Genomic DNA, 22,611 nt, shown 5'->3' on the forward strand with positions numbered 1-22,611 from the left:
CTGTCCTGTGACAATAGCTATTTTTTTTTCGGGATGAGGTCAGTGGTATCATGTTTCCATTACCTCTCGTTGGCTCAGTCTCAATGACAACCTTTTTCCACTCCAGGCATCAAATTAGGGGACAACACAGTTTCTGATGTCTCGTTCACATACCAGTGAATGAACGCTTCGTGACTACACAGGCACGGGAAGCATTGCTCTCTTTGTGGACATCCGTTCTGCCAAACCCAATCTCTGTGTGTGTGTGCCATTAAGACCAAGCTGGAAGGACCGTTCACCTCCGTAAGAACTAGTGTTCGTTAGATTTATTATTTCTGTCAAATGGCTCCTTTCGTGGCAGGAGGCACAGGGGCTCTTGACCTGGAGGTCTGCAGATCCCAAGTGATCTATAAGTTCGGGCACTTTGTGAATGTCAATTTTTTTTTTAAGTTACTTTCACCAATCTTTACCTGGAATGTAGCATTTCTTCAATTAGAAATGCAGGTATCAAGTCACGAGACCCATGACTTTAACACCAGTATGAATCACGGATATCATATCACACTACCGTTGTTACAGAGGCTCTCCTATCCTGGACGTGTATTAGGATTTCAACATGAGAGTAGTTATTAGACCTCCTGATAGATCGGATTATTCAATGTGGGAGCCCAGAAGTATGTGTATAACTACATGAAAAACTGTTTTTTAAAAACACATCTTGATAACTGAATTCCTATGTAATTATTCTTTGTCATTTAAAAATGGTAATTTATTTTGTGCATTTTATGCATTTAAAAACAGTGTTCTGGGAAGGCGCCCATAGGCTTCACCAGGTCACTAAGGGGTCCGTGGAGAGCATAACATGGCCAGGAGGTGCTGCATGGGGCACACAGCGGCAGAGAGACTGTGGTTGAAAGCCAGGTGCACTCAGGCTCAAATCTTGATTTTTCAATAACAGCAATAATAATAAAGCAAGTACCTCTAAAGTGCTCGCCATGTGCCAGGCACTGTTCTAAACCCTTTGCATGCATTTAATTCATTCAACCTAACCTGTCAGATTTGTGCTCTTAGTACCCTCCACCTTATGAAGAAGGAAGGGGTCTGAGACTCGGAGGTACTAAGTAACACGCCAAGATCACTCAGGTGGTAAGGCGGAAAGTGAGGCTTCAGCCCAGAGCAAATTGCTCCCCATCCCCACTCCCCTCTCCCACATCAGCCATAACAGAAACAAGACTTTTGTAGGCAACATCCAGTTACTCCCCAAAATAACCCTCTAACCTCGCTCTGACCATCCTCCTCTTCGTTTTTTAGATGAGAAAACTGAGATTACAGAGAAGCTGAGCAAGGTGCCCCAAGCAATACAGCGTGGAAGTGACGCCAGACCAATGCCAAACCTAGCGCACTGCCTGTTTTGCAAATAAAGTTTTATTGGCACACAGCCACTCCCATTGGTAGAGGTGCCATCTGTGGCCTCTTTTATGTTGCAACGGCAAAGCTAGGAGTTGCTATAGAGGCTAAATAGCCTGCAAAGGCCTAAAATATTTACTGTCTGGCTCTTTACAGACAAAGCCAACTCTCGGCTCTGCCTGTCACCTACTGGCTGGCAATGAGGCCCCGAGAAAGAAAATCACCTAAACTCTCAGCATCACGAGCTGTAAAATGAGTGTGTAGTGGTCTCCATAACTCAGGATGGTTGGGAACATGAAATGCATGCGGAGTTTAGCACAGCTCCTGGCATATGATGAAGGTTCCAGAAATTTGGGTTGCTGTCAGTATCACTATTATTTTCCCTTGAATCTGTTATCAGACCTCATGTCATCTTCTAAGAAGTTTAACAGTCCATAAAGTCAAGCTGGCAATTTCTGGTCATGTCAACCCACGGGAGAAACCGGCTTTGCTGGACGATGCTGGGCTTGCATTTCGTTATTTGAAAATGTAATCTGCCTCTCCGATTAGGACAACGCTGCCCTCTGAAAAAGCCAATTACTGATCAATGAGCTGGTCCTTCCAGAGACATTAGCACTGCTCAACCAGCTCTTTCATTATGTATGAAATTCAGCCCCCAATGGGTTCAAGTGATGGGAACTAAACCCAGGTCACAAATCACCTAAGACATGGGAGCCTGATTGTAAATGTACACGAAGGTTTGAACCCATAGGGTGAAGAACAGCGTCAAGCAAAAAGGTCCCTGGTGGGAGGACGGGGCCATCCCAGGGAAGAGAGTAAAATTACATAAAATGGATTTTTTTTCTTTTTTTTTTTTAGAAGGAAAGAATGCCAACCCCATTTCTTGCATGCTGCTTCCCAGGGAAACACTGGCTGATGCTAAAAAGGAATTGTCTCCCCAAAGCTCTGTCAACAGAGGCAAAAAGGAAATTAAGATGATTACATATGTTTAGAGGAAATTAAAGTGTTTTGGCTTGAAGTTTGCTTTCTCTATCAACCATATTCAGCAGGCAATTACTCAACACTCCATTTGGCCTGGAAGACACTGCTTTAATATGGAGAATCCTTTTTATAAGCTCCCTTTAAAAATTAAGGCAGCAGAGGAAGGTGGCTAGGACCTCAGTCTAGAGTCCGACATGCATGGGTTTGAAGCCCAGCCTCTTACTGCCTGACTCATTTCTCCTAGGCTCAGTTTTGTCATTCAGAAAATGGGATCTTGTTTGTGTTATGGGCCTAAATACTTGGGCCCCCCGTCTTCCTATGCCCTTTGCCAGCTAACTGTTCTGTGTACCCCTTTCTCACACCTAGCTTGGCACATGACTCGTATCATCTATGGGGATGTTTGCAAATGGAATGCAAAACAAAACTGAAAAATGTTTACATGATCTGGCTTGCTCACTTTTTCCCTCTGCAGTTGCTACAAGAAGAAAATGCATAGGCTACCTTACTAGATCACGAAAGATGCCTGGGGTGGGGCCAGGTTGTCCCGGCCATCAGAGCTGAGGCTGTTCTCTATCAGCCCACAGCTAGCCAGTTCCCAACCATGTGAGTGAGTCCAGCCAAGATGAACAGAGCCCCTAAAGCCAACCTGGAAGCTGACCACAGATTTATGGACAAGGCCAACCGAGATCAGCCCAGCCCGGCCCAGATCCGCCAGACCCCTCGGACTGGTGAGCGAAATCAGTGCTTATTGTGTTATGTCACCCAGGCTCAGGGGTATTTGTTATGCAGCACGGTCCTGTCGACAGATAATGGATACAGATCATATTTACCTCGCAGGCTTGTCTTGAAGAATAAATAAGGTGATACCTAGTCAGTTCAGAAGACAGAGTTGGTATCTGACAAGGAGAGGTAGTTCGAGATCCTGGAATTGTTACTGACCTGGGATACTTGCAAGAGATATTAACCTCGGTTTCGTCTCTAACCCTTGTACGTAGTCATCAGTTGTATTCTCTGCCTTGGGGAAGGCAGGTGGCTGAGGAGCAAGCAGAAATACTTTCTACCTCTCCTTGGCTTTTATCTCCAAAAGCCTAATAACCCCTCGAGAGACTTAGAGGATTTGTAACAAAAGGTTAAGAAAAAGAATTCGCCCAGAGTTGAGAGTTGAGTCTTCCTCTGCCCTCCCTTCCCCACACCCCATCCCAGATGTGCAAGGGGTTCTACTTCACTGGGAGGAGGAGAAAAGAGGAAGGAGGGAAGAGTGCTCAGCTGATGGAAGCCAACAGCTCAAGGACTAAATGACTCTGTTGTGTCTAGGCAGCCAGAGCCCAGAGACGTAGAGGAAAGGGATCCCATACCAGGTCAGACTTAAAAAGTTGTGTCTGCTTTTCTGAAAACAGGAATGAACTTGAAATGCAGAAAATAAAACTGATATCCCCTTCCATGTCTTCAGTTTGTTGCCCTGAGACTCACACTCTCTAGGTGACAATGATGAAATGATTTTTGTTGACAGGGGACATAACTACGTTCAAGGTCCAATTACCACCTCTATTGGTAAGAAAAGCAGAGTTTTTACAGTTAACATAGATGACATTTTACATAGTATCTATCAATAGATGATCTTAGATGACATTTTACATAATATCTATCAACAGCTGATCTTGTCTCCAACAGATCATGTCCTAGGAGAGAGAGTAGAGAGGTAGAGATTTGGGACAGACTCCATGACCTTTACATGATGACCCTGGCTGCCCCAGACCCGTAGGGAAGACCGTTCCACAGAAAGAAGTCCCACCCTGGCAGTCTTCAGGCTGTATCTGGCGAGGAAATGTATTTTCTTTGGCTTGCTCAGTGTTTATACACTTAAAATATGCTATCAAGCTTTAAAAATCAAGAAATATCTTTCTAAACACACACACAGAGAGGGAAAGAGAAATCCAGATTTCTGGCTTCTTTTGAAAAGAAGTAAAGGAAAACATTACATCGCTCATGGAGCATGAAACTGGAGCTGGGAGCAGTGGCTTCCCTTAGAGCCAGAGTGTGCTCTTCAGTCTGCCACAGTCCCCACCGCTCCCTATAGCCTTGCCCATTAAAGGTGCTGGGCCAAGAGTCTGTTCTCGCATCCTTTAGAGTGGATGAAAATTTCTCTGTACCCATGATGTTTTTAAAAGTGGAAAAAGAAAAGCTAGACAGAGGAGGCTATGTATTTCTTGCCCACTGCCTCATTTAATTTTCCCAACCAGGATTTGGGCATTTGATGAGCACCTCTATATTTAATCCTTAAAATGACTCGGTGACAGCATGGATGTGATTTCAAAAGGGAGATAACTTGAGCTAGGATCTATTGTTTTCACAAACACTTTTACTGGTGCACACACATATACACATCTAGGGATTAACATGAAGGACTACTGGGAAACAATACTGCTTTTCTTTATGGGAAGTATTTTTAATTTTTCCCTAAATAGAAATATTTGTTTTCCAAGGAGTCCTACATATCTGCTGAGGAAAAAAAGGTCTATCACTGGAACTTTAGTAAGATTCTGGAAAGCCCGCAAAAACGTTATGGCAAATGACCGGGGGTGGGGGGAGCCATTTGTAAAGAAGTACTATTTGTATCGAATATCATGAGAAAATAAGTGCATCATGACAATTTTGTACATCTTCTATGATTTGATTGTCAGTAATGAAGCCCACAGGAGAGTGATAAATGTGCAGAGGAAAAGTATCTATTTCACTTATATGGCAAATTATGCAGCTCAGAGCTTGATAGCACTTGGCAAAATACAAATGTATTTGAATGGAATTCAAATTGTTGCTCTCTGCCTAAGACACAGGTAATATCACCAGGGGTCCTGTCTTTGGATTTTTATAAGAGGTAAGAGTTTAAGTAATAGTAGCAGTATTACAAAATTACCTTTAAACACTGAAAACATTTTTACTTTGTTACAGGGTGTAATTTCCACTTTTCCCCTCTAATGGCTCATATACAGAAAATGATACACTAATGCAATTTTTCAAATTTAGTTACCTTTTTTTTGTGTTCTAAAATTATACGTTCTCGTCATTTGCCCTGTTTGTCAGTCTCCAGGATCCATTTATTTCCCTGTTCTTATGGTTCCATAATTTATCTTCTTGTCACAGAACTTTCATAAACTTTTTTTTAAAGATACAAAATACTTGCAATAAACTCTGACAAAAATGCTTCCAGTTCAACTTTTGAAATCTTTCAATTATGTTTTGAACGATTATCATACTTTCTAGTGTTGCTCTGCTGTGAAATCTCTCGTGGAGTGACATCTTACTAGGGTAGGGAAAAATTACTTGAAAAGAGACTCACTTCAAACCATTTATATTTCTTTGCCTCTTCACTTTTGAATCTATAGATTTATATTCATAATCATGCCACACAGAGAAGAGAAAAAAGGACTGATAAAATGAGAATTGTATCTGTGGTAGATGGAAAACACTATTCAGTCAAACTACAATTATCTAAAAGGGGTGCGGGATGGAAAGAAATTGTGTTTCTGTGAGCCTTTGGATACCAGAGGGAGGCGGAAAGAGAATTCCATCATCAAAGGGGCTCCTTCAAATGAAACCAAATAAAACCAAGCCAAACCAAGCCAAGTCAAGCCAAGCCAAGCCAAGCTAAACCAAACCAAACCAAACCAAACCAAACCAAACCAAACCAAACCAAACCAAACCAAACCAAACATAGTGGCCTCAAGTGATCAGAAGTGCTCAATATTAAATTTGGAGCAATACGCCATATCTTCATTATGCAGAGATGCTCTGTGAACACCCATGTTAACTGGTTTGTGGATTGGTTTGGGATTGCTCAGCAAGCTAATCTGTGATGCTGAAGGTATGAAAGAAGCCCTTGGCCTGTGCCATTCAATGGAAATATAAAGAGAGCCACATATGTAATCTAAAAATTTTCTAGAAGTCACTTTAAACAAGTAAATAGTAAGGAATACCATTAATTTGATAATATATTTTATTTAACTCAATAGAGCCCAGATGTTGTCATTTTAGCAGCTAATCGTTGTAACAAACCATTGACGAGATTCTTCTACATTTTTTTTTCCATACTTAGTCTTTGAAATTCCAGATATATTTTATATTTCCAGAGTATCTCACTGGGATTAGCGGCATTTCAAGTGCTGGATAACAGTATGTGGCTCATGGCTACTATGATGGGCAAAACTGTTCTCGACTGTCTGCCCTAGATTCAGGAGTCCTAATAAGAAGTCCTATAGAACTTGACCTCTCTTACCACAGAACTTACCTTCATTCTTGCCATGGTTTGATTGGTGGTGTCTCTCTCATTTGCTTAAGTTTGGTGGTACCTGGCTAGAAACGTATCTATTTTGTTCACTGTTGTAACTCTAATTTTGGAAACAGTAGGTGCTCAAGAAAATTCATTGAATAAAGGAGTTAATAATTCAATGAATGGATGGATCTTTATTTTGTGAAAAGAGAGGCCTTTTTGAAGGAGAATCTGGTGCAGAAGACTCTACGAGTTCCCCACCAAGATCCCCTACTGGTGCAGCCAACCACTGCTATTGTGAGTGGTGGCAGCTGGCCACCCACAGCTGCCCCCCTGCAGAATTGTCCTCAAAATCTGGCAGGTGCCAACTTACCTGAAAAGTTATGACACCTCCCTGTCACCCATAGCCAATGTCTGACTGACACTGGGATACAAAATCCATCCTCCTTGTCTCTAAAGAGGAGAAACCCACTGGGCGTTAAGTTCCAGAGCCCTCCATCTGTGCTTCAGACCAAAGTTAGACTTTATCAGGGACCACATCCTTCCTCAATATTGTCTTGCTTCCCTCACACCCTTACAGGTTTTACTGCAATCACTCAGTAAATCACCCATGCCCAAATCCTTGCCTCAGGCTCTGCTTCTAGTGAACCTGACATAAGGCACTATAATTCTGTTTTGTCATGTTTTAACTCTTCTTCCTCCCTTCCTCCCATCCTTCCTCTTTAAAATTTAAATCCATTTGTTTCTTACAAAATCTTTCCCCAATATCTTTCCTTACTAATCCTCAAACTATCAATATGTTGCTTTATAAGAACCATTTATCAGTGTAGCCGAAGCCTTCAAAGGCATTTGGGTTTTTTATCCGGATATTTATTTTACTCCACAAAGGCACTGTAAATTCTCTGAGTGTGCCGATCAAATCGTTGTGGTCAACAGCAAACCCCACAACGACACAATTTTACAATTCTCCTGAGTGATAAAAGGGGAGTGATAATTCTGTCATTCTTCCATGTGGCCTTGCTGTAACGTTGAGTGTGACATGACTTCATGAAAATACATATTTCTCATCCTATCTGGCTGCCATTTCAGCTATTCAGGAATAGAGAGACAAGTGGATTGCGGGAAATCTTGGAAAGAGATTAAGCAGGGAGAACTACATTGAATTTGTTTACTGCTTGGCCAAAACATGAGAACAAAGAACAACTTAGAATCCAAGTGATACCCTGAATGTATTTGCCTTTTGTCAGGGTTACGGATTTTTAAAATGGGCATACCTGTTTGTACGCCCAAATGACCTTTCAATGCCATTAACTAGGTTCCATGACCTTTACAACGGCTGCTCCTCCTTCTGGGAACCCTGCTCTCCCTAAGGGTCATCACTCAATCTAAAGCTGTTTCCTTCTCCTTGTACTGTTCTCAAACACATGACCATGTGGTATATGCTCAGCAGCCCTTAGCATGAGCCGATTACCTTATATAGTTACCTACTGTCTCTGCCACTAGCAAGAAAGCTCCCTGAGGATGGGCACTTTTGCCCATCTTTTTCACTTCCCAATCCCCAGTGCCTAGAACAGGGTCTGGCACATTGTGGTTGCTTGGTAAGTATTTGCTGAGTGGACAAATGACCCAGGTTACTTTGTGTAAATCCAAGTCTTTCTTGATAGGGAAGAGATAGATGTCTCATGTTGCCTCTTGCAGGCATGGAGGACATTGGCTACAAATCTCACTTGGCAGTGAGGATGGTGTTAACACCTTAACTAGGTGTTAAGGACGGTCCCCTCAAAATTCATATGTGGAAACCCTAACCCTCAACGGGCTAGATTTATGGGGTAGGGTCTTTGGGAGGTTGCAAGGGTAGAGCCCCCCGATGGGATTATTGCCCATTTAGGAGGACACATAGGAGAGCTTTCTCCTTTCTTCCCACCTCTGCCTCTGTCTGTCTCTACCATGTGAAGAAACCAAAAAGAGAACTCTCACTAGAACCCAACCACATGTTGGGATTCCAGACTCCAGAAATTTCAGTGATTCAAGCCCCCCCACTCCGGGGTATTCTTTTTATAGTAGTCCACAAACCTCAGCAAATATAAACATCTGCATCTGCATCCTCATTGGTGATCTTGGGAAAGATCTGCTAAAACCTCAATCTCAGGATGTGACCAGTGGCCTTGACTGCGGTGTTGGAAGCTCTCCAGATAAGAGTCTGGTCTAAAGTCACAGCCCAACTTCCCTGGCTTTATAGTCTCAACCAGAGACACCGGCTTTTCATTCTTTGCTGGGAACAGGAAGCTGAGATGAACAACACTCTGCCCTCTAGACTGGTGAACACACAGAAGCTTGGCTTTCTTGGAAAAGATCTGGTTTTCTTCTCATGGGGCAGTCTTGCATGGATTCTTTTGCCTTTTTCTTGCTGGGCTTTGGAGTAACAAAACTACCAGTTAAAGGATCTACAAAAGACACAGATGCTTCCTGGAAGGTTGATGATTCATTCAACAAACAGGCATGGCCGATCTTAGCCAAAAACTGTACTTGCACAGAAATGGTGATGGTGAGGAAACAGCAAAGAAACAAATGGCTGTGGCTTCCAGGCCAAAGGAGTTCCTGCTCTAGCAGAGCACACTGTCTTCAGTTATATAAGCACGTGAAAAAAAGAATATTGCCACTGCGATTAATGCTACAAAGGGGTTTACGGGCAGGGGAGCCTATTGTGAGGGGCTGGGTCCGTTCTGGAGGTCAGGGGATATTCCCTGAGACATGAGACTGGAGCTATGGTCTTATGTAGGAGTAAAAGTCAACAGCGGGGAATAAGGGGCTGGCGTCCAAGTGCTGGAGAGAGGCATGCAGGATCTCCAGTACTGCACCTGCCAGGGACACTACTCATAGCATGTTTGACGTGGTCAGTTGCTCCTAAAATTGGGTAATGAGGCCCTCGTGGCCAGTTGGACAAACAGCATGAGCACCAGCCACAGCGCAGGGGCACGGGTTGTGGGCCGGGGGACTGTGGGAGTTGAGAGATGATGAATGAGCCTGAGGTCGGGGAGTAAGGAAGAGCCTGGGGCACTCCAAAGAGGTGGGTTGTGGGAAGATGCTGGTATTTCTATTTTAAAAACACTTACATTGAAGACAGGAACCTCCAGGTTATACCAAGCAAGGTATTATCTGGCAAGAATGGTTTGCCAAGCAGTAAACCCAAGGTGAGACATGGCCGGATCCTAGGGCGGCTCCCATCCTTCCCTACACATTCATTTCTCTTTGGTCATTTTGGAAAAAACAACAGCAACAACAAAACCTCTGAAAATAATAACAACATGATAGGATGTAATGTCATTTCTACATAGCCACCATGGTGCATCCAGATACATCCTTGATGCATCCAGATACATTTAATTCAGATGAGAGTCATTAAGGAGAGCGATCATTATCTCCATCTTATGGGTGGGAACACTGAGGTCCAGAACGGCTGCGTAGCTAGCTGGTCCCATGATGCCGGCCCCACAGCCGCTCCGGCTCCTCTGGCAGTCACAGCAGCAATGTGCCGTGTAGCCCCTGGCTGGACCGAGCCCAGGCAGTCCCACAGACATCCATCATTCCTTCCTTGTTCTCTCATTCCCTGTGATCCTAAAATTCTTTGTTTTGGTAGCAAAGGTCCTGCATGAGGAGGCCCCTGTCTCCCACCTGCCTCATCTCCTGTTACTGTCCCCTCACTCATGCCCCTGCCGCCCCGTCTCCCTCCCCCTTCAGCCCTCCCAGCAGCCTTTGCTGTTGCAACTCTCTTGCCTGGAACACGCTGCCCTCCCTCTCACGTGACTCATTCCCTCGCTCATTGTGCTCTGATGACCTCACGAAAACACTCGTATGCCCGCCCCCCCCCCCAACTTCCCTCCCTTTGTTTTCTATTTCTTTGCCTTGCATTACTTTTTTCTGCCATGGCACCAAGCAGTCCCTAAAATTAAGGCATATATTTATGGCCTCCCTCTCTTCTAGAAGGTAAGATCCAGTAAGTGCAAAGACCTTGTATCCCCACCTGTAGCCCAATGGTTGACACAAACGTACTTGTCGCACGAGTAAGTCGGTGTAAGCCAGTGAATGAATAACGAAGGCTAACATGGGTGGGGGGAGGGGGGCAGAAATGCCTAAGAATTGGTGCCTGCAAGGATGCTTCATCCTTGTGGGCCAAACCACTGAGCACCAATGCTTCCCGCATGCAAGAAAGACAGCTACAGGTCTGGAACCCAACCCAGGCCTCTTCCTGCCTCTTGATCCAGACTCAGAAATTGCTGGGCCCAAGTGGAAAACCTCGGTAACTCTTACTGAGTGAACGCGAGCGCTGATAGTGCTCCTGAATTCACTGCAGCAAATAAACACATACCCCAGGCACAAAATAATCGAAGCAGAAGGCCCGAATAATCACATCTCCTCCCTACTACCTCCATGCCGGGGGGACTTGGGGTGAGAGCAGTTTTGTGTCCAGCCCAGAGACGGCCTGTCCCGGGGCACAGGCATCTGGGGATGACGCCCCCACGGAACAGTGAAAAGAATTTACAGAGTCAGCACGCCAGGAGGCGTTCCCCGAGATGTCCATTTTGCACCCAAAGTCTCCAACACGCTGACGCTGGTGGCTGACAAATACAACTTGACCAGGTGGCAGTGGAAGTGGCAGGTGGTATTTATGGAGTGCCTACTGTGTACTCTAGAGGTTGCCTTGATCACCTCATTTTATCTTCATGACACACCCGTGAGTTGTCTACTTCCACTTAACAGATGAAGGCCTGGAGTTGAGAGGTCCCATGACACAGCCCAGCTAATAATGCTCCAGGCCAAGTGCACGCACAGGTGCGTCTGGCTCGAAGCTGGGCTTCCCAGGGCTCGTCTCAGAGTGTCTCTTCACAGGATGCTTTGTGTAGCCACAGACCACAGACAGGTACATCGGAATAATCCTAGATGTAAATTTACAAGAGATGAGGGAAGTAAGCATCCCGGTTCAGAGAGGCCAAGCATTCATCATCCACTCAAGGAATGTTCTGAGCCTCTTGCTGTCTCCGGGGCATTGTGTCAGGTGTTGGAGAGCCAGTGTTGACTGAGGAGGACCAGTTACTCCGTCCTCTCCTGGACCTGTCATGGAATGCAGACCTACCGGGGAGACAGCCTCACATGCGCACTAACACTTACCAATTTGTGGTAAGTGGGACTTCAGGATATTGAAAACGTTTAGGAGAGAGGATTAACTTACTCGTAAGGACTCACTGCCAGATCTGGTCTTCGTTCCTGAACACAGCCAACGCCAACATGGGATGCATTTTTCTGGGCATTAGAGGGTACTTTCTGGGCACAGAGGAATGTTTTCTTTGCCTCTTAAGTATTCTAAACCTTTCTTTAGGACTTCTAAATAGTTATATTTACCAAAGAGACTTCTATTATCTGAGGATAGCAAATATATGCACAGCCCAGTCGGATACACGCCAGCAAACAGAAGAGACAGGCAACAATCAGGTAAATTTTAGAGACATGAGTGGCTTATAAATAAACATTTGATATACCAAACAGAGATAAACTAACAATAAGTAAGTGGATTTAATATGGTTCGATACGCAAAGCTATTTCAGGGAGATAAACAGCAGTGGGAAAAAGGAGAGCCAAGTATACAGGGGAACAAATAAATTCCGGAAAGAAAGAAAAGGAAGAAAAGGAAGGAAATTCTCCTCCAGGAATCGCTGATAATGTCAACAGCATTCACTCTTAGCACGGTCTCGGTATAGGTTGAGTCTGCTAATCTGTTGTAAGCTATATTCTCTACAGACAGATAGAATACCGGAGAGAACATTAAGACCACCTATTTCTATTTCCCTGACACCTGACTTCTGCAGGCTGCCTCACCGGCGAGGGGAGAAGCTGAGGGCTTATCGAATATGCAATCTTCCAGCAAAGATTCTCAGACGTTGCATGAATCACAAACTTGCAGACTATGGGCCCTGCAAAGTTGCCTCGCACATCCCACTCCCTTGCCTTACCCCGTTCCCGGGCCCAAATCGTGGGGTTACGAAGATCCCCACATCTTGGAAGAAGATTTAAAAAAAAAAAAAGAGAGAAGGTTATTGTCAAGCCCGTTCAGGTAACCTCGGTAGGTGGGGATTTGTGTTACACTCCAAACGAATTTCCTGTTAGGATGACTTCTAATCTGAATGTCATTTCAAGGGCAACTGGAAGGAAGAACAGGCAAATGATGGAGTAGAAGGCATTATGGTGGGTGTGGGGCAGCATATCTACACAGGACCGCCCTCTCCAAAGGGGCTCTGTGGTCACTGTCTTGAAGACATTTTTAATAATATCCTTGAATTCGTGTTTTGTAAGGGCAAGTCTAATGGGGAAGGGGGCAACCGCCGGGGATCCAGAGCCTCAGCTCAGAAGTGGTTCTACCCCTTCCCAGCTCCCTGGGAAGGCATCTCAGCCGCTCACAGCCTGCCCTCTGGTGACCAGATCTCATCTGACTTCCTCCTCCCTGCCTTGGTCCTGTTACCGCTGCCAGTCAGTCTCCGGGGGTGGCTGGGTCGTGTTGGGGAGGTGGGGGAAGGCTGACCTTCTGCCACTGCTCTCAGATCCCTGTGGGAGCCTGGGTATGGGTCAGGGGAGGGTCAAGGTCAGATTCATGTCATGTGATACCATTCCTCTCCAAGTCGGCAGCGCCAAGCTGTGATGGGGGGGCGGCCCCTGACCCAGGTAACAAGTCCATCGGGTGCAGAGGTTACCATCTTTTGGGGTTCATCTCTCCACCACGACTTGAGCGGTGGGCCTGAGTGTGGAGGTGATGGACTTCCCTGCCTCCGGCCCGGGACCTGCATTTTCATCTTGCCCTGGGCTCTGCCTATCCGGTTGTAAGCCTTGATGTAAGGAAATGAAAGGTAAGTATGTACAGCTGTGGGTTTCACCTTCTGTTCCTTAAAACCATCTCTGGGGAACTCACAGGGGCCATGCATGAATGCTCCGGCTGGCATCCCTGCCGACGCGCGCTGGGAGTGTACGTTGCTGCCCCTCAAAGTTAGATGCACACACCCCCGCCCCCCCACTTGCCTTCACATTCCGGGAGAAGCTTCAATGGCTGGTGCACATTTTCTTTGTCACGTCAGTCGCCATGTTTCAAAGGATGGCGGCTTTGTCAGTGTGGTGCCCGAATGACCGAGAAGGACAGGGATCAGAGCCCCCGGCATGAGTGTGAAGCAAGCCTTTGTGATGTTAAGCCACAGAGATTTGGGAGTCTGTGTGATAGCAAAAGCTAGGCTCTACTGATCGATACAATCTCCATGTTGAACGGTTCTTCCCAGCACGCTTCCTGGAAAATTGCAGCTGCTCAGTGTCTACTTACTGAATGACTGAACGACCTTCTCCTAACCAAGGCTAGGAGTCTCAGGGAGATAGATTACGTAGATACATTCTCCCTTGCTCAGTGGCTCCTGCTAGAAACGTCCCTTCTATGTCAATCTATCATCTCGATCTCCTAACTTCTCTGCTTCATCTCCGACTTCTCTCTTGACTCTTTCCTTCTTAGGGGTTCTCTTTTTCCTCCCACTCCTCTCTTTTAATTTCTCTTTCTTCTCGGCCTCCAAGAGAGCTTTTGGAAAACCGCACAAATGTGGGCAGCTCCTAAAGCCGCAGCTCCCATCCACCTTCCCCGCTCCGCGCCGTGTCTTCCCTCCCACCGCACCGAGTCTATTTAGCTGTCTGCTGGCCTCTGACTCAGTAGGCCCAAAATGGGACTCCGCGTCATCTTCAGAACCGTCAACATCCCCCCAGTCTCTGCCTCCACGTATGTATCCGTGGCACCAGCAGCCCTCCAGCTCTTTCTGTAGCTTTATTTTAGGTTTTGCATCTGCTTTTTTAAATTTTTATTTTAGTTTCATCTGTCCCCAAACTTTCCTCGGCAGCGTCGTCTGGATTCGCTGTGGCCTGGATTTCTAAACCTTGGCCCCAGGATTCCAGTACTCGCTATCTCATGCCCCAACGGTCCCAACAGATCTCGACCTGCCTTCCTTGCCTACAACATCGGTTTTTTTATACTTTTTTTTCCCACTGTGTAACTCGATCCTTCTTATAGAATGATGATTCCCAACTAGCATGCCACCAAGTATTGATGAATGCCTAAAGTGGTTTTCTTTTTTTCTTTTTTTTTTCTTTTTCCTTTCTTTTTTGGCTGTCCTTGTTACATGAGGTCACAACTTATCTGGGGATCCTACGATAGAAGTGGCAGCCTGAACTGCCTGGAGGGGCCTGGAAGTTAGCAGAGTGGAGGTGCTTGTGAGTCACAATGAACTTGGGGGTGCCCTGATGATGGGAGCCACGCTCCGAGCTCCAGCCGGCTGCGGTCACGTGGAAACATAGGTCTGGCGTGGTGCAACGCTCCAATTTCCCAAAAGAAGCTGCAAAGAGGGATGGTAGGTGAAAATATCAAAATGCGAAAACTATGTTTTGTTTTTTTTTGTTTTTGTTTTTAACTATAGTGAGGCTACAGCAGAATGCTTCTGGGGACCACGTCAGGTGAGATCGCTGGATGTAGTGAGATGAGATGAAATGGGAACCCAGGGCAGAGATAGCCCTAGGGAGCCATGGAGTCTGTGAGGTCACGTGAGGAAGAGAGAGGGGGACACATAGTCACAGAGGACACTGAGCATCACAAGGTAGATGGGGAACAAATTTCTCTGGCCCTGAGTTTCTGTTTCTATCGTCATTAGGAAGGCGCAACAGGAGCCACATCAACAACCAGAGAGCAAGTCATTTAAAAGGGGAGACACCAAAATTGCCATTACAAATCTGAAAATAACGGAAAGGAAGAACCGAGATGTTAGGTAGAACACTGCAGAGCATTTGGGTGGGGTGCTTGTGGAGTGGGGGGCAGGGGGTGGGGTCTCTGGACAGGTGATCCAGTTACAGAATCATCAGCACTCAGCGGGGGTGTGGCCAAAGACCCCCTGAAAGTCTCCTTCAGTGCATAAGAGGTGAGGTCCTTTTGTTGGGGGGTGGAGATCGAAGGCTCCTTTAGCGAGATTGGTCATGAAGGACTCAAAAAACGAGGGTGCTCGGGAGGGAAGTGTGTGTGCACAGAAAAAAATACAGAAAGACAAACGGATCGGTATAATTGAGACAGATTTCCCATGAAATTCTGAGTTAACAGGAGGTGAACACGTCCCTTGGGCCAACGATCTCCTACACGCTTTAACTCACTCATTCACTCCTCCGCAAACCCTGAGAATAGTCTTATATTTACACTCATTTTAAGATGAGCTATGGCAGAGCACTGAAATATTTTAATTATTTGTCTACTTACTTATTAAGAAGGGAGACTGAAGGATGTTGGAAGGGAGAACGGAGAAGTCCGGGAAGGAGAGGGTGAGGATTCGGAGGTCCATGTGAAGTCCCTCCAGTTAGAAAGAGGTAATGCGGAATTCCAACTAAATGCCCTGGGTCCACTGTTGAAGAGTGTCAAAAGGGAGAGTTGCATTTTGTTCAGAAACCACAGGAAAGGAGAAAGAAATCAATGGTATGAAATTATTGGCAAGCAGGGAAGTTGAAGGAAGAGACCTAACAGCCTCTTTGCTTTTGTTTCTTAAATAAATCACATGGGACGTGGGGCTCTGTTACTCTTAAGGATTTGACACAGACTTTTGGTTGTGGGAGAACTTAAATTAATCATAAGACAGGTCTTGGATATCGAGGAGGGATTAATCATCCAGAAAGAAACCAAGGATGGATTATTTCATATCTTTGGGTTCTACTCAACTATGCATCCAACTCCACCAGACTCTTGGAGCCATATGGAATCCTTTCCGGTGCACCTGGTCACAAAGTCTTCCCAAAAGGGATGCTTTGTGAAGTCATGGCTCCAGTCTTGATGCTCTGAGATAATTCTCAGAACTTGTCACTGTCTGTACTTTGCTTTGCTTTGCGGAGAACAGTCACCCTCCTCCAGACTGCAGGCAAGCACCTAGCCCTCCCCCTCGGGCGCTCTTAAGAGTGGTGGAATGCAGACTAAGAATACAACCCTTTCATTTAAACAAGAAAATCTCTCCCTGTGCATCGTTTACATTGTCCAGAGCGTGGCGGGAAGCATGGAGGAACACAACTCTCTTTCTCTCCTCATCAACATGGCCACAGTCCCGGGCCCAGGCACACAAAGACTGTAATCCCAGGAGACCTCCATGCTTTTTGCTGGATTTTTCTAATGTCCTGGCTATTCGAATGAGCAAACATAAATATGAATTAGGACGCTTTTAAAAATTCAGATTTTGGGGGCACCCCAGTGGCTCAGTCGGTGAAGTGGTCAACTCTTGATTTTGGCTTAGGTCATGATCTCAGGGTCATGAGATCGAGCCCCGAGTTGGGCTCCACACTGGGCATGGAGTCTGCTTGAGATTCTCTCTCTCTCCCTCTCCCTCTGTCCCACCGCACACATGCTTTCTCTCTTCAAAAAAAAAAAAAAAAATTCAGATTTTAAGGCCCCCCTGTCAGAATTTCTGATTAAATCTGAACCCAGGTCTAGAAATCAGCATTAATCAAATTCCCCAGTTGGATCTTAAACTGTCTTTCTAAAACCACTCTTCCACAAGTCCTGAAGAATAAGAAATTTTATCCTGAATTGTCCTGGCCAGAGATGAAGGGAGGAATTAACATTTGGAGAATTTAGCATTTTCTTGGAGAAATTAACATTTACGAAAGCCACGCTTTCTTTAACTGAAGGACATTGGGGACTCAGGGGGTCAGAAGGCGAGAGGAGTTTCTGAAAGAGAACTGCCTCTTCTGAAGTTAAAAGAATTCAGATCAACAAATACGAGGCGGAGCTCCCACACACCAGAGAAGGAGAGAACGTGGTCTCCCATCCAGGATCTTTTGGGAGCATATGTGTGGCCCACATGTGAGATGTGAGCGCACACACATACACGAGTGTACACACACATGCACACACACACACGTAATAAGGACAGCCATCTGCCCTTGCATTTCAGAACTCTGGGCCATCCTTCTAGATCTGTCACATGACTGATCCCGGTTTGGGTTTGGAAAATGTGGTCAAGGAAAGTAGGCTACGAGGGAAACTGAGGCAGAGGCACAAACCAAGTGTGCAAAAGGAAGAAGACTTCAGGCTATGAAATATTCCTATCAGCTGACATGGGCGATGCTGTAATAAGTATTACCTGCAGGTCTTATCATTGTGAATCCTCACAGTAACCCTACAGACAGATCCATATACCCATGGCTATAACCCACGGCTATAGGGATTTCATAGATAAGGAAACCAAGGCAAAAAGTGATCAAAGAATCTTCCTGGCAAGCAGGCAGAGGAGAAGGAACTGAATCCAGCAATGCTCCCATGTGTATGTTCACCGGGATGAGATGCTGAAGCCTTCTGGCGATGAGCTCACTGGGACTGGGTCTTCAGGGTCGGAGAGGGATCTGGGCAGAAGGTAGCCACTCCAGGGTCTAGAGTGTGGCTCTCATGGCAGGCACTGGGGACACCGTGGTGAACAGGGACAACAGGGCAGAAGCAATGGGCAAGCCACAGGGAGACAACTGTTCCTATGACTTGTTGCAAAGTCTGAGGAGGGCATTAGTATCAATGGATGGTAAGCAGGTGGTCAGAGGAGTTGCGACCCAACCTTTGGCCTTTTGGGGATATTGGACTTTTGCTATAGGTACTATGGTATCTTTAAAGCTATTGTTCCCAAGAGGGGGAGATTTTGTCCCTCAGGGGACATTTAGGCACTCTCTGGAGACGTGTCTGGTTGTAAAAATGTGGGGAGGTGGGTGCTACCAGCATCCAGTGGGTGGAGGCCAGAGGCGCTGCTGGTGAACATCCTCCAGTCCCCAGGACAGCCCCCCACCGCCCCAGCCAAGAATGATCCAGTCCCCAATGTCAATAAAGGTGCAGAAAAGTTCAAAGCTAGTTAATGAAGTACAGCCTGAAACTCTTCTACCAGATCTTCCTAGAGCGACTCTACTTTGAATGTTTCATCTCACAATGCAGAAATCTTTAACCAAATGTGACTTTGTCCTTTGGCTTTAGGATATTATTATTCTGCTGGTGCCAATAATTAACCTTTGTTTAACAGGAAGCCTTCCCTGGAGAAGAGCCAGGGCTCCTTACTCCTGAAAGACACCTCTGCTGGGCAGGGTGGGAGGCCTCTTTTCCCTAAACGGGCCCAGAAACGCTAACAGGACCAGGCAACTTTAATTGCTCTGATGCTTTGCATATTTATGTTTGAGACCTTCGTATGAACTGTTACTTTAAAAAAGAAGGATCGGTTCATCTTTAAAAAGGAGGTGATTGATTGCTGCCAGTCAGGCATTCCTTCATTCTTGGCTTCCTCTTAGCCTCCGTAATAAGTTCTTCACGAACACCAGCCTGCTATTAAAGAATGGTATTCATCATAAGCCAAGCAGAGAGGAGGCAGAATTTGATGGGCACAATACCATATTTCAATACACAGTGTCCTTTTTGTTCAACTCAATCGGCTGTGTCGTTAATATTTGAGAAAAAACACATGAAGACTTTGGTAAATTCTCATCAGAAATGTACAGCCCCTTTCCCGACTCAATTACCCATTACGGGGCACCCAGGGGATGCTGTCCTGCTAAACCTTCTATTTGCTTAAAATGCAAGTGAAAAGTACTTTCTGCAGATCGAATGTGGTGCTCTCAGCAACCTAAGTAGTCCGCGGCAGCGGGGGAACTCTCAGCCTCGTCCCTGTTTTATTCAGTGCTCTTCTGGGTCTTCTAGTATCTGAGTGTGCGTTCAGCCCCCTGGTTCGACTGGTTTCCCGACGGGTTCTAACTTTTGCAGATGCAGTCAGATAACCCGAGACACGCAGAATTAATAGCAAGTATACCCAATGGTCAACATACCCAACGGCCCGCAGATCATGGCACCTCTGTAGGGCGCCATCTCTTTGAACCCAGAAGTCCATTTCCTTCCACTTCAGATCTCATCAGACCATGCAAATTGCCATCAACCTTTCCACACTGGCTGAAGCAGGTCTAAGTCATGATCTCCCTTATTATCAGGGAAGTCATTAAAAGTCCATCAGATCAATTGGGCTCTGACATAACATTAAAAATGTTCTTGGGTGAAATCTATTTCTCCACTCCTATAACTGGTATAAGTTCAAAGAGGTTCATAATGAAATCTTGTCCCATCTGTGTCAGCTCCTCAAGTTAACAATGAATATTAAAATCTAGGTGGTAAGAGCTGGATTCATCATGGAACATCAAAATCTGAACCCAAAAGGCCATGCTATGCAGAGCCGTTCGCTTCATATAAACAGCAAATATTCAATCTGACTGGGAAGAGGTGAGGGGCAAGTCTTCATCACATGCTTCCCGGAGGCCAGGTCAGTCTGTCTAAGAGCCTGAAATGATGGACAACAGAATGAAGAAGCGAGATGATTTTTAACGAAGTTATTAGGTGCTGGTGAGTTCAGTTATTCTCTGCTCCCATGCCTGCTTCAAAGCCAGACTGCCTCTCTACTTTCCCGAGAAACTGGACAACCTCTTTTCCCCACAACAGTTTCTTCTTGGCTTCTGTGTGATGTTATGTCTTTCCACAATAAAAGCAGTCAATGCACAGATATGTATCAAGCGTTCGGCATATTTTAATTTTGTGAAAGAATCATCCATGAACTCTTCTTTAAACATACCATTGGAAGTTTTTTTTTTTTTTTTCTGTCAACCTCCCTGTGGCTGGACTATCTGTTGAGCATTTGAAAAAGAAAGAGGTAGAACCCAAAGACACCCCAGTTTTGCTCAGATACAGGCAAATCAAACCAATGAAAGAAATATGTTTTTTTTATACACTGGGGAGGTAGAAATCTCAAATAAGTGCTTGTGGTTGGGTTACTTTCTACTCTTACGTGTGAGAAGTTGGACCTTCTACACCAGGGCTTCTGAACCTCTTTTGTGCTTGACCCACTCTAGAAAACACATTTGACATGATGAGCCAGTACACGTTTATGTGTATAAAGAAACAAATATTTTAAAACTATTACTTCCCTTGGTACCTGCAAGATACTTAGCAATATACTATTTTATTCTATTTTTTTTTTAATGTTAGACATAACCAACAAAGTTGATTGCCTAATGGGTCTTCCATAATCTGAAAAACAGTGCTCTATCCCAAAATACAGGAACTACTCCACTCAAAACCCAACAGGGATTCTGTGTTTCAGCATACTTACTTTTTTTTTACACATTGATTAGGGGTGTCTCTTATGAAGAATTTGGGTTATACCAGGAATTAGAATCACTAGTGTAGACCCCAAAACATGTTTCAGTTAGAGAAGTCATGGACATCCTCCAAGGTTTTCTTTTTTTTTTTGTAATTTTTTTTTTTTAAGATTTTTACTTATTTATCTGACAGAGACAGCAAGAGAGGGAACACAAACAGGGGGAGTGGGAGAGGGAGAAGCAGGCTTCCCGCTGAGCAGGGAGCCCGAAATTCGGGGCTCGATCTCAGGACCCTGGGATCATGACCTGAAACAAAGCAGACACTTAACAACTGAGCTGCTCAGGCACCCCATTCTCCCAAGTTTTATAAAGGTTGTTTCTACCGTCTAAAATTGTACCCTTCACCATGCATGTTTTTTGTTTTTGTTTTTATTTGTTTGTTTGTTTTTAAGCCCCATGGGGCTTAACTTGGGCACTCATGACCCTGAGATCAAGACCTAAGCTTAGCTCAAGAGTTGGATGCTCAACTGACTGAACCCCCCGGGCGCACCAGGCATGGCTTTATTACAGGGTTTTTTCTTTTTCTTCTTCTTCTTTCCTTCCTGCCTCTCTTCCTTCTTTTTCTTTTCTAGCTGAAGCTGGGTCTACATGATGAAAAGTGAAAGAGTTAATTGTCTAAATGTTTCCAAATATACAGATGCTTTGGCATCACACAGTAGACACCGTGACGTTCCCACCCCTGCCTTCGTGATGATGTTTCAGTGTGTGCAGAGAGGAGTCTCGGGTAGGGGGATTCTGACAGTGTTTCTTGAGCTAAAGCTGCACATATATTGTATATTATCTTCCAAATACAGGAAATCAGTTACCATCAAAGTGCAATTTTATTTTTAATTTTTTTCCTAAAGATTTTATTTACTTAGAGATGGAGAGCATGCATAGGGGTAAGGACAAGGGGCAGGAAGACTCTCTGCTGAGCGGGGAGCCCAATAAGGGGCTCAATTTGAGGACCCCCAAATTGTGACCTGAGCTGTAGGCAGACACTTAACTGACTGAGCCACCCAGGTGCCCCAAAATGCAACTTTAAAGGGAAATGTCTCATTGCCTAGAAAGTTAGGTCCTGGAAGCTTGCCTTATCACCATTAGGTATTCAGTAGAATTTAGGATAAAGTAGGTTCATCTTGGAAACCAGCCAAAAAACTTTAGCTATTTAGTACTGCAAGCGTAGGACTTCGTGGGGATATTCCAACAGTGATTGCAACAATGAGGTTCCCAAAGAGGTTATTTTAAAACTGAAAACAAAATGCAATCATTTCAAAACAGAAATCAATATTCACATATCTGGTTCATACATTTGACTTTAACATCTTTTCTTTTCATATAAAACAAGATGCTTGAACCTCGCTGTGGATGTGACCTCTACAGGAAACTCAGTGGGAAAAGTATTTGAAACTGCATGTTGCCAAAACAAATTGATGATGAATTTTTCAGCCCAGTTCTTGTATTGAATTACAAAGTGTATTAGCAAAAGCAACTCAAGAGGTGATTACAATACGATTCAACAGGAGAGTATAAAAAAGAAGAAGAAAGTCAATTGTACCTTGCTATCGATACTCTCAGAGGGGGGAAGTTACAGTTCCTACAAATTCTCAGAAAGTTTTAAGATTAAGAATAGATAGAGGTTTGGATTAAATGAGAGATGCCTTAATTGTATTCTCTGAACATCAAGAGGACAGATATTTTAAATGCAGAACATCTTCCTGGTTTCTACCAATAAGAGT

General features: G+C 44.9%; 1 long non-coding RNA gene across 2 annotated transcripts; it reads right to left on the reverse strand.

Annotated features, from left to right (window-relative positions):
• Positions 1 to 6,456: 6,456 nt before the first annotated feature.
• Positions 6,457 to 16,953, reverse strand: LOC116594797. Of its 2 annotated transcripts, XR_004287417.1 has the most exons (5): positions 13,590 to 16,953; positions 13,289 to 13,506; positions 12,640 to 12,683; positions 11,862 to 12,421; positions 6,457 to 11,568 (listed from the first exon to the last, which is right to left on the reverse strand). It is a non-coding gene; the product is annotated as an uncharacterized LOC116594797 (long non-coding RNA). The 2 variants fall into 2 exon arrangements; XR_004287416.1 differs by having other exon boundaries at positions 6,457 to 12,421.
• Positions 16,954 to 22,611: the final 5,658 nt, after the last annotated feature.

This window comes from Mustela erminea, chromosome 7 (assembly GCF_009829155.1).
Source record: "Mustela erminea isolate mMusErm1 chromosome 7, mMusErm1.Pri, whole genome shotgun sequence".
Taxonomy (NCBI): domain Eukaryota; kingdom Metazoa; phylum Chordata; class Mammalia; order Carnivora; family Mustelidae; genus Mustela; species Mustela erminea.